Genomic DNA, 13,523 nt, shown 5'->3' on the forward strand with positions numbered 1-13,523 from the left:
TTTTCCTCCAAACGTAATTGGGGAAGTGCCCATGTGGCAACGTTTCCTGATTCACACAGGCATTTAAGTCTGGAATTTCTTCTTTCCTGTCATGGAAATCTTGGCCTTCTTTTCTTCCATGTTTTAGCCCTCATAAATCTAAAGGTCCTGCCTCAGTCTGCTTGCCCAGCCTTTGGCTGTTGGCTCTCAAAAGGCAATCGAGAACAAAGACCTTCAGCATTTGAACATACAGATTTTCATTATTGAGAGCCATATTAATTCAAAACATTAAAACCAAACCCTAACAGAGAGTTGTCCATCAATTGTTCCTTAGAATTTATTCATGATTCAGTTATATATACTAGATAAACTCATGTAGTCATTAATGGAGGTCAATGCTACATATGTGTGAAGGACTTTTCTACTCTGTCCAATAAAACAGACATGCAAATGTCAAATATTTCTTAAATGTTTGAGACCATATCACACATTTGTTTTTGCTTAAAGATGAATGTGTTGATATGTAAGTGCACATGGGAAGACGGGCTTCTGAAACGGAACAGTTTCGGATGACAGGTATGATTCACTCACATGTTTAGTCACTATTGGATATGAAAAATATAATACATTTTCAAGTACAATCCATTTGACTATGAATTTCATGAAGTCATTATTTTGATAACTGAGTAGTACTCCATTGTGTAGATGTACCACATTTTCTGTAGCCATTCCTCTGTTGAAGGGCATCTGGGTTATTTCCAGCCCTGGCTATTATAAATAAAGTTGCTATGAACATATTGGAGCTTTGTAATATGTTGGGGCATCTTTTGGGTATATGCCCAGGAGAATAAAAAAATCCAATATAAGAAAAAAAAAAGAAAAGAAATAAATAATACAATGATTTACCCAAATCTTAGGCATTATTAGATATCGTATTTTAAAATATCTCTGCCTCTATTTTCAAATTAATTATAGCCTGGAGGAAATCTATCCTCCATTCAACATAAATAAACTTTTATAAATGAAAGACTCATAACTATTGTCTTTTCAAGATCTGTGTGTTGTGCTTGAATGGCCTCTTTGCTTTTCTGTCTATGCACATTTATGATCCTAAAGTAGTAGTCACTGAACAAAAAAAGTAAATATTTGGTCAATTATTTATATAAGAATATCTCCATGTTTTTAAAACCAATTTTTGAAATATATGTTTTATATGCAAGTATGATTCTCATCTGTATAAGTAAGCAGGTTTCAGCTACCTTATACTAAGCGTCTGTATGTTTATCAACATATCTTGTTTTATTTTATAATGTAAGGGTTAAAATATAGATGCTTTTTCAAACATAATTTCTTTGTAAATTTGCTACAAACATTAAAGCCATCATGAATTCAATTGGAACCATAGGTCAGCAGTTTTGTTTTTTAGAGAGTACAAAGATTTTCAAGTTAATTTGCTGCAGTAATTGATACACATGCGCAAAGAGATTGTAATTTTCAGAAGAAGCCTGATGCCACACTTGCAGGTGTCCTGGTATTGTGCTCTTTCAGTAGACGTGTGAAACCTTTTAAAAATATGGGAGATGATCATACTTTTTGTAGGCTTTTAAGAAACAGATGTAGGAAAAGCAATAGCATAAATGGGAAGGAGCTTTAGGGCTGAGCAGGACCCTTTGCTACTGGAGCATGAAACACCAATAAGATGTAGCAAGTATTTATCGTGTTTAGTTTGAATGATACCTCTTATCCGGGAGCCTTGCGATTATAAAGGCCTATGTGCTCGACCTCAGAGAATCAGAGAGAGGCTGTTCCAGGCAGGAAATTCCTCTATATGTGAAGATTTCTGAAGTGCATGTTACATAGCAGTTGCCAAAACAGTTCCCCTGTGTGCACAGAGAGAAATATGTCTTCTGTAAGTGTATAGAGGCATAACTCATGTTCGTGGGAAATCCATATTCCCCTAGTTTTTACCTATTCATTTATTAAGACAGTTAGAATGTAATTGAATGAGTGTTCTCTAATTGTTATTAATGTCCTAGTAATGTAAGATTTCCTCATTTAGATTTCAAATTACCATCCAGTTAGGTATTGTTCTTATAATGTACGTACTGTGACTAAAACTAACGCTCAATATACATCACCATAGGTCTTGTTTTACAGTGTCTTGCCTTCTTCCAATCAATGTTTGAAAAATAGCCTCCATTTCTTCACTGAGTTATCTAGTAGCTTTCTTCCAGCATTAGATCATTCAGATGTCACCAGAGGCATGGACACAGGATAGGCTAATTGTAAGGAAGCATATTTTCTATTGTAAAGGATAAAGAAAGGGCAAAGAAGAGGAAGCAATGATGTTCCTGATGCTCTCTTATTGTTTGCCTTTGTCTATAACTTCTGTTAATTCATCTTACACAATCAAATCAATAGTGCACATGCATGATACAATGTGAACACACATTTTGGGTTGGTTGTAGTCTACATTATATTTTAAAACACATTTTATGTTCCATGAAAAATTGTTCCAAAATTAACACTAAGTTGAGTCTTAGAGTATTTGCCTGACATATACGATGTCACAGATTCAGTCCTCAGAAACACACACACACACACACACACACACACACACACACACACACACAAGTAAAAAATAGAATAAAATTTAAAAAGAAAAAAAACAAATGATCAAATGATAAACATATTAGTAAACATCTATTCCTTTTTAAAAATACTTCAGGAGTGATCCTCCCTTTATCCTTTTTATAATTTTATAACATTAGTCTGGATGTATAGGCATGTTGTTTATGTGTATGTCTATATACCACATGCATACAGCTCCTCCAGAGACCTGAAGAGGACATTGTTTGACCTTGTACTGTTGTGAGAAGCCTAGTGAGTTCTAGGCATTGAACCTAGCTTCTTAGGAAGAGTTTTTGATGCCTTTAAAAGTTCCTGAACAAAACACCAATGGCTTATGCTCTAAGATCAAGAATCGACAAATGGGATCTCATAAAACTGCAAAGCTTCTGTAAGGCAAAGGACACTGTGGTTAGGACAAAACGGCAACCAACAGATTGGGAAAAGATCTTTACCAATCCTACAACAGATAGAGGCCTTATATCCAAAATATACAAAGAACTCAAGAAGTTAGACCGCAGGGAAACAAATAACCCTATTAAAAAATGGGGTTCAGAGCTAAACAAAGAATTCACAGCTGAGGAATGCCGAATGGCTGAGAAACACCTAAAGAAATGTTCAACATCTTTAGTCATAAGGGAAATGCAAATCAAAACAACCCTGAGATTTCACCTCACACCAGTGCGATTGGCTAAGATTAAAAACTCAGGTGACAGCAGATGCTGGCGAGGATGTGGAGGAAGAGGAACACTCCTCCATTGTTGGTGGGATTGCAGACTGGTAAAACCATTCTGGAAATCAGTCTGGAGGTTCCTCAGAAAATTGGACATTGAACTGCCTGAGGATCCAGCTATACCTCTCTTGGGCATATACCCAAAAGATGCCTCAACATATAAAAGAGACACGTGCTCCACTATGTTCATCGCAGCCTTATTTATAATAGCCAGAAACTGGAAAGAACCCAGATGCCCTTCAACAGAGGAATGGATACAGAAAATGTGGTACATCTACACAATGGAATATTACTCAGCTATCAAAAACAACGACTTTATGAAATTCGTAGGCAAATGGTTGGAACTGGAAAATATCATCCTGAGTGAGTTAACCCAATCACAGAAAGACATACATGGTATGCACTCATTGACAAGTGGCTATTAGCCCAAATGCTTGAATTACCCTAGATCCCTAGAACAAACGAAACTCAAGACGGATGATCAAAATGTGAATGCTTCACTCCTTCTTTAAATGAGGAAAAAGAATACCCTTGGCAGGGAAGGGAGAGGCAAAGATTAAAACAGAGACTGAAGGAACACCCATTCAGAGCCTGCCCCACATGTGGCCCATACATATAGAGCCACCCAATTAGACAAGATGGATGAAGCAAAGAAGTGCAGACTGACAGGAGCCGGATGTAGATCGCTCCTGAGAGACACAGCCAGAATACAGCAAATACATGGGCGAATGCCAGCAGCAAACCACTGAACTGAGAATAGGACCCCCGTTGAAGGAATCAGAGAAAGAACTGGAAGAGCTTGAAGGGGCTCAAGACCCTATATGAACAACAATGCCAACCAACCAGAGCTTCCAGGGACTAAGCCACTACCCAAAGACTATACATGGACTGACCCTGGACTCTGACCTCATAGGTAGCAATGAATATCCTAGTAAGAGCACCAGTGGAAGGGGAAGCCCTGGGTCCTGCTAAGACTGAACCCCCAGTGAACTAGACTATGGGGGGAGGGCGGCAATGGGGAGAGGGTGGGGAGGGGAACACCCATAAGGAAGGGGAGGGGGGAGGGGGATGTTTGCCCGGAAACCGGGAAAGGGAATAACACTTGAAATGTATATAAGAAATCTCAAGTTAATAAAAAAAAAAAAAAAAAGAAAAGAAAAAAAAAAGTTCTGAGATATCTCTCTAGCCAATCCTTTTTTTTTTTTTCTATTTTAAAATTTAGTAGTGAATCAACAGCTAAAGATACTTGCCACTCAACCTAAAGGCTTGATTTCAATCCCTGTGATCCATATGGTATCTGGAGAGAAAAAACATGTAAAAGTTGTTCTCTGACTTCAACACTTATGTTGTGGAATGAGCAAACCATAAGCAAATGGGTACATTCACACATACGCAAGCACGCACGCACACACACACGCACACACAAACACATGCAAATTAAATAAATGCAATGAACTTGGTTTTAAAATGAAAATTTCACTAGTACATTTTCATCTAGAAGATAATTTGTATGTTCTTCCGCAACCTTGGATGTTCTAGTCTTCAGATATATTTGTAAATCAGACATCCTAGTTGATCAAGGATCTGTACTGATTTTCAAGTAACTTAAAAATGGAAGGGGTTAGGGATTTAGCTCAGTGGTAGAGCTCTTGCCTAGGAAGCGCAAGGCCCTGGGTTTGATCCCCAGCTCCGAAAAAAAGAACTAAAAAAAAAAAAAAAAAAATGGAAGTCCTTGTTGTGATTCTTCCTGGTACCATTAAAATTTAGATTTCTAATTGGTTGTTGTTATTACTTCTAATGGGTTCATTATTAAACTTAAATTTTACTGATTTACTATTAATTAAAGTTACACATGAAGCAATTGGAATTTTATGTAGTGTTCATAGAAAAGTTGGATCAACTCTTGTGCAGTCTGCAGAGAGAATATCTGGATTGCCTGCTTGTTGTAGGCCTGTGTCAGATTATTTCAGTGTCCTTGTGAAATGTTTTAAGCTTGCATAAAGAATGCTTATCATGTAAAGACATGAGATAAATAAATGTCAATATTACTGTATGTTTATCCTCACAGTCAACAGTACCAAAGATAATACTGCAACTTTGAGAATACAGTTCCCCATATTTACAATCCCAAAGAAAATAAAGAGACTATGCAGTTTTCAGAGCACAGTTTAGAAAATACTCCTAGGAAAATTGCAATGTCAGACCGAATTTTGCTTGTGATTCCTATACAGTATTTGAATATGATAGACACATTATATTTTGTTTTTAAATTCATTTGTTTTTAAATTTCTTGAAAATAGAATTGCATCATTCTTTTCTGTTCCCTTTCCTTTCTCCAACTTTTTCCATCTTGTATCCCTAGCTATTTAGTTTAGAAAGCTGACCTTATAAAGAATACATTGAAAAATTAGGAAGCTATTTTCTCTATTTTTAATTAAATTAAATATGATTCCTGAAGATATTTACCAATGCATACATACCTTCTGTTATTTGGTTTTCTATCCAATCCATTTCATTGACAACACATATTTAAAAACATGTTCATTTTTTCAATTTACCATAATATCTTGAGAAAATAGAGCAAGCATGATAAATTTTCCATTGAAACCAAGCGAGAATGTATTTATAACCATTAGATTTATTCTACAAGTCTTGGACGTTAACCTTATTTTAAAATGAACTCAAGAGAGATAGATCTTATGCAGCAAGAGAAATTGCTAGTGATCATCTAAAATGCAGAAGGATTGATTATTTTTGCTGTTGAAATCACATTCAACCCAACTTTCATTTTTCATCAATTTTGGGAAATTCTAGGTTCTGCCAAAGAGTGGTATGTCAAATTTCTGCCAAGATCTATATATATGCTATCATTTGAGACATTTTTATTTGGGCTTTCCCAGATGGGTGCTGACTTCCACAGTATTGCTAGGCTGTTCTATCACTGACAACTATGGCACATCAGTTAGAAATATAATTTGACAAGCAAGTAACCATGACAACTTGGAAACATCAGTACTCTATTCCGTATTATGTCATCTTTGTTTGTTTGCAGTTTTCAAAATGTTGTTTACCTAAGCTCTAATGACACATTGAAATCTATATTCTAAAATATGCATGGCCATAAACACATATTACCAAATAAAATTTTATCATTTCTATGCTGAAGGAAGATGGCTTTTATTTTTTAGCAAATGCACATTTTATAGACCGTGTCCATCTGGAAGCCATTTTATGCTGGAATGAGGTTACTTCTGGTAGAATTTATATGAAGCAAATAAGGATAAATAGCAAGTTTCCTTTTATTTCGATGTATCAAGAAAGATGGTGCAAGGCAGGATGGCTTCTGTTTGGGAAATCTCCAAGAAAGATTTCCAAGTGAACAATTTACTTGATGCATCTCTGGTTTCCACCAAATCTGTTTATTATTTAATCAGTGCTTGATTAATTTTACTGTCTTTATATTTATATATCTGAAAATAGAAGTGTAAACAAATGTAATATCCCATTATCATCTATGAAGCTCTTCCCCCATGGATCCTGGGGTATTTAATGAGAATAAATTGAACATTATCTTATTTAGCAAGTGCTCATAAAATTCTTTGGCATGTGCAGAATCAGTATTGTGATATTAACATGGAGGTAAAAGGTTAGATTTGTTATTTCTTACCTCAGCTTTTGATAATTTAGTTAGTTTTCCACATAGAGAATAGGATAGGCCTAACTTCTTATCATAGTTTGTTCTTTAGAATGTAAATGAAATTGAATGAAAGAGGTAGACTAAAAAAATAACTTTAAAGATGGTATGTATACAAATGGAACATATTTTAACACTGACATGAGTATTTAATTATCCTGACTGTGTTTAGTTCAATGTACAGTATTTTGAAATTGCAGCAAATAACTTGATTATTTAATGAAATTCTTCCTCAACTAAGTGCTATTTTAATAATGAATAAGTAAGCGTTTAACAGAAAAAATATTTAACACTTCCTTACTTCTGTTTGAATAAAAAAGTCCTCTTCAAACGGGCAAGATTGTTCCTCAGGTAAAGTTGCTTGTTGCCAAGCCTGACATTCTGGTTAATTCTGATGATGTGAGTTCGATTCTCGGACTCCACAGGGCCTAAAGGAAGAACTGATGGTCCTAAGTTCTCCACCTCACTTCTATATGTGTGCTATATGTAGCATGCATATACTTGTACACAAACACAGGCAGAATAAATAAATAAGGTGAAATAAATTAATTCTTGTAAAATAAAATTAAAAACATAATCTATCTGATAAAGTACCAGATGAGTGGTGTCCAAGATTAGTTGCCAGGATCACAGAGCTAACCAAATATTGAGCTATGAACTTCCTCCTTGGTCAATGGATTTCCCAGTGTACTGGGTTTAGTTTGTATGATTTTGCCTTGTTTTGTTTTCTCTACAGTCTGATGAAGCATAGCAGCCACTGATTCTGTGCACATTTGGTAGACTAGAGATACGTTAGAAATATACAAAGAACTCAAGAAGTTAGACCGCAGGGAAACAAATAACCCTATTAAAAATGGGGTTCAGAGCTAAACAAAGAATTCACAGCTGAGGAATGCCGAATGGCTGAGAAACACCTAAAGAAATGTTCAACATCTTTAGTCATAAGGGAAATGCAAATCAAAACAACCCTGAGATTTCACCTCACACCAGTGAGAATGGCTAAGATCAAAAACTCAGGGGACAACAGATGCTGGCGAGGATGTGGAGGAAGAGGAACACTCCTCCATTGTTGGTGGGATTGCAGACTGGTAAAACCATTCTGGAAATCAGTCTGGAGGTTCCTCAGAAAATTGGACATTGAACTGCCTGAGGATCCAGCTATACCTCTCTTGGGCATATACCCACAAGATGCCCCAACATATAAAAAAGACACGTGCTCCACTATGTTCATTGCAGCCTTATTTATTATAGCCAGAAGCTGGAAAGAACCCAGATGCCCTTCAACAGAGGAATGGATACAGAAAATGTGGTACATCTACACAATGGAATATTACTCAGCTATCAAAAACAACGACTTTATGAAATTCGTAGGCAAATGGTTGGAACTGGAAAATATCATCCTGAGTGAGCTAACCCAATCACAGAAAGACATACATGGTATGCACTCATTGACAAGTGGCTATTAGCCCAAATGCTTGAATTACCCTAGATGCCTAGAACAAATGAAACTCAAGACGGATGATCAAAATGTGAATGCTTCACTCCTTCTTTAAAAGGGGAACAAGAATACCCTTGGCAGGGAAGAGAGAGGCAAAGATTAAAACAGAGACTGAAGGAACACCCATTCAGAGCCTGCCCCACATGTGGCCCATACATATAGAGCCACCCAATTAGACAAGATGGATGAAGCAAAGAAATGCAGACCGACAGGAGCCGGATGTAGATCGCTCCTGAGAGACACAGCCAGAATACAGCAAATACAGAGGCGAATGCCAGCAGCAAACCACTGAACTGAGAATAGGACCCCCGTTGAAGGAATCAGAGAAAGAACTGGAAGAGCTTGAAGGGGCTCGAGACCCCATATGTACAACAATGCCAAGCAACCAGAGCTTCCAGGGACTAAGCCACTACCCAAAGACTATACATGGACTGACCCTGGACTCTGACGTCATAGGTAGCAATGAATATCCTAGTAAGAGCACCAGTGGAAGGGGAAGCCCTGGGTCCTGCTAAGACTGAATCCCCAGTGAACTAGACAATGGCAATGGGGGGAGGGTTGGGAGGGGAACACCCATAAGGAAGGGGAGGGGGGAGGGGGATGTTTGCCCGGATACCGGGAAAGGGAATAACACTTGAAATGTATATAAGAAATACTCAAGTTAATAAAAAAATAAATAAAAAAAAGGAAAGGAGAGCATTGTGTTCTAGCAAGTGGAGAGTTATGGTTATAATTCTTGACAGTTTCAGTAACAGCTGCTTTCACAGCTACTAACTCTCACATCCAAGAAAATGAACTTGACATGTGTCAGAGAGTCAAAATGCTCATGTCTAATGAAGACAAGATAAATATTTCTATACCATCATTCAGTCTAAACACAAATCATACATGTAGAAGAACTCATTTAGCTTGTATTATTATGATGAAAGTAAGATCAGTTTACTGCCAACGTGTTTGTTCAATTACTACAAAATTTAAAATTTAGTTACCCTGTTGCATATTCTCAGATCTGTTTAAAAATTTAATAACATCATGTCTACCTCCCTGTTCTATTTCTACCCTTCCCATTCCTTCTACTCTCAATAATTCATTGTATCCTCTGCCTAACCATTAACATTACATAAACAAGTTAACATAAAACAAAACCTCCTTAAAACATTCAGTGTTTCCTGCATGTATACAATATATTATTCATTCCTTGAGAATTTTATGAATACGTGATGCACTTTGACCATATTCAATCACCATTTCTTCCCAATGTCTCCCCAGCCCTACAGACATTTACCTTTCATACTATTATTTCTTCATGTGTGTTTCCTGCTCTCTCTTCCACTCTCTCTGCCCCACCCTCATATATATGGCTCTTATATATTTTTTTCTGTCCCTCTCACTTGACCCAAGGCTAGGGAGAATTACAATACATGGTATAGAGTGGAAACTAGGGAATGATAACTCAATCCACTTATTCTCATCACTTTAACCAGTTATGAGCCTCTGAATCAACCACTGATCACCTATTCCTGGATATTCTGTCATATCTATTTTAATTGTACTGATCCAACTGAAACTGTATTCACATACCTGATAGAGCACTGGAAACAGAGAAGGGTTTGTTTTGATTCATCGTTCTAGAATAAAGTCTGTTCTTCTGAGACTATCACTGTGGTTAGGAGCTCAACAGAAGCTACTGACATTGGATTATCATTAGGAAGCTGAGGGACAAGAACATTTGTGTTCATTTTGCTCTTCCCTCATTATTCATTTTAGTTTTCCAGTCTATTGAAAAACAGCCCTCAGCTTTAGAATGTGTCGTATCACTTAATGTAACCTACTTGTCTCTTTATTTATTATAGATCCTACCAAGTAGGCCATAAGTATTAACTACAGCATATACCTATTTTGACACATTTTATTTTTCACCTCCTAAAAATGTTTTCATCCTAAAAGTAGAAAAGATTCAGTGATTTTACAAATGCCATTATTACTTCCAAAATAGTGACAGACATAAATAAAATATAAATTTGAAGCATTTATTAATCAAGTGTGATAATAAACTAACCACTTAGGCTATCACCCTACATTTGCAATGGTTAGAATCTATCATTAAAAACCTCTAGAGACTCACACAATTGATACTAAAATGGCTATTAAGATATCCAGAAGAAAACTATAGATCTTGGGCAGTTTTTTTAAATTTTGTTACACAGAATGAATAGATTAACAATATTTGGTATGTAATAATTTTAATAGACTGAATGAATATACTCTTAAGTATTTGGAAAAAATCAATTTAAGGTAGAGAGATATTATAAAATATATACATTTTAAACATTTACCAATAGTTAAAATGAAGATGATGCAAGTTTGAAAAAGACTAAATAGACTTGTCATAAAACACTTAAAAAATAAAAGCAAAATTTAAAATTCTATATCTGGAAAAGACAGCCACTTGAAGAAATTGCAGGGAACTTAAAGTGCAGTTTATTAATAAAATTGTAGAGGTTAATTGAATGCCAGATCAATCATGAGATAATAGGTTTACGTGGTTATTAAAAGTAGACTACAGTTTTATCTGACAGCAAAATTCATGGGCTAAAATATATTGCCACATGGGATATGCCTTCATAAGAGAAAAAATGAAATCTTACTGGTTTCTCCATGATAGAATTAAGCAACATTACTAAGCATTAAATGGACAAAGAGTATTCAGAGAAGGGGGCTATATAATGAATTTCAATTTGTTTAATTGCTATATATAATTTCCAATGGTATATCTTTCATATGTTTAACATAAATCCTGCCATGTTATTGCCAAAGAATTACTCAATTTTATGTAAACCCTCAAAATATTGACAATGAAGTCATATTAATTGATAAAAATTAATAAAAATGTTTCCCCAAAACTGTACTTGCGAATGTCATTAACAAGCCACAAAAGGGATGTTTAAAAGCATCTTCAGAATTTGAATAAAAGTAAGTACACTTTCATGTTGGTATTTATTTATAAACAAAAAGATATTACAAAATTGAAACATGATTATTTAGTTTAGAAGAATGAATTGCACAACCAAGTAATATAGCTTATTATGATGATAATTATTGGATCTATCTACCACAGTCTATGTTAGGTAGCATGCTCAGAAGTAGTTTCAGCTAGCACAAACTGGACTCAATTTATTTAATATTGTTGGTTTATTTTTAAAGAAAGAATATGAAGTTGAGAATGTAGAGAGAATTATAGGTGGTATCTGAGAGAAGTAAGGGATGAGAAATGATCAAGATATATTGCATTGAGCTATCAAAGGATCAATAAAACCATTACTGAAAAATAATGTGGGGATTTTTCAAAGGATGTTATTGGTGAGTAAAGAAAAAGTGATTCAATGAACTCTTCAATAATTTACAGAATGAAGAATTTATGACTAGTAGGCATGTGGGTACCTATAACAAGGCTTCTTCAATTTTCATTTTGTTATTTAAAATTATAAGAACTGTTCTAAGTGGGTGGCGCCAGAGACAATATAAGATTGTTAACTGAATGGACTAATCCTGTAAACTTGATGTGATAAGCAATAATGGTGACATAAATGATTTTTAAGCTTCTTGTAAATTTTGGAAAAATTGACTCATGGATAAAGTCCATATTTTACATCAAACTTTGTGTTGTATGCTACCATAGAAGCTGACAAAAAGTTTATGACCCTTAGAATTTTCTGAGTTAAATTATGGTGATGATCTTTCCTACACTAACGTGTCAAACAGTGTATAGCAGTATAATGGAAAATTCAGTAACCAATGGCTCTCATATGAATACAACATGATTCTTGATGATTTAGATTTTGATGAGGACCATAGATTCATGGGGACTGACATTAACAAATCCACACTACTATTTAGGAAAACCACAGGTAAATATTTGTTACATGATTTAAAATTTTCCTCCCTATCTAAAACCAGTGATCAAACCTATCTTTTAAAATGTATGGGATGAGATTTATGGACAATTGAAGTAAAGTAAAAAAAATGTAGTTGTCAGGACATATAAATATAAATAAGTAATTGTAAAATTTACTCTTCTTATCCAATGAACGAGAAATGAAGGAAGCTGGAAAGATGACTTGATGGTTAAGAGCAGTGAAGGATTTTCCAGAAGACCTAGGTGCATCCATCCACATAGCAGCTCAAAATGATTTTTAACTTTATACCAAGCAAGAATGGAGTGCATAGACACACAGGCACATAACACATTGATAGACATAATGCTATTTAAAAAATGAAGAGAAAAATGAAGCATTTATTAATAATCTCTTTTTTCCTGAACAGTCACAATAGATGATAAACCAGAAATTCTCATTTTCCCTGGTATTTAGTTATCTATTTAAAAAAAAACTAAGAATCTTGCTCACATGCTTCAACTTAAATATATTTTTGTCACCTTAATAGTCTATTCTTAACAAAATTTTCTTACCGTGTTGATGTTATTTGCCATTGGAGATATCTTGTGGGAACATTATTTGTAACTGTTAATATTTGTGGTTATAGGGGTTCAAAACTGTGGGTCTAAACACCTTGTTTTTAAAATGGCAGTTTCTAACTTATTTCAGGAACTCGATACAGACAAAAAGTTGGCTAGCACAGGATACACATCCTCTCAAATTCTATGTCTTATGAAAATGTCCCTATATGGTAAAACTGGCTGAAAATATCTCCCTTTCAATGATTTAATAGCTAATATTGTCTATCTATCCATCTATCTGTCTGTCTGTCTGTCTGACTGTCTGACTGTCCGTCCATCCGTCCGTCCATCCATCCATCCATCCATCCATCTATCTATCTATCTCTCTATCTATCTATCTCTCTATCTAATCTATCTATCTATTTATCTATCTATCTATTTATCTATCTACATACATACCTATCAACAATAATCTAGGATCCTAACATTCATGTATTATCCAACTATATGGTTCATTGAGATCATAGAAGAGAGA

General features: G+C 35.2%; 1 protein-coding gene across 2 annotated transcripts in view; it reads left to right on the forward strand.

Moving 5' to 3' along the window:
• Positions 1–13,523, forward strand: part of Sgcz (sarcoglycan zeta) — a 1,080,539-nt gene that overhangs the window by 322,528 nt on the left and 744,488 nt on the right. The gene's annotated exons all lie outside the window — the stretch shown is intronic.

The sequence above is a fragment of the Rattus norvegicus genome, chromosome 16, assembly GCF_036323735.1.
Source record: "Rattus norvegicus strain BN/NHsdMcwi chromosome 16, GRCr8, whole genome shotgun sequence".
Classification (NCBI taxonomy): Eukaryota; Metazoa; Chordata; class Mammalia; order Rodentia; family Muridae; genus Rattus; species Rattus norvegicus.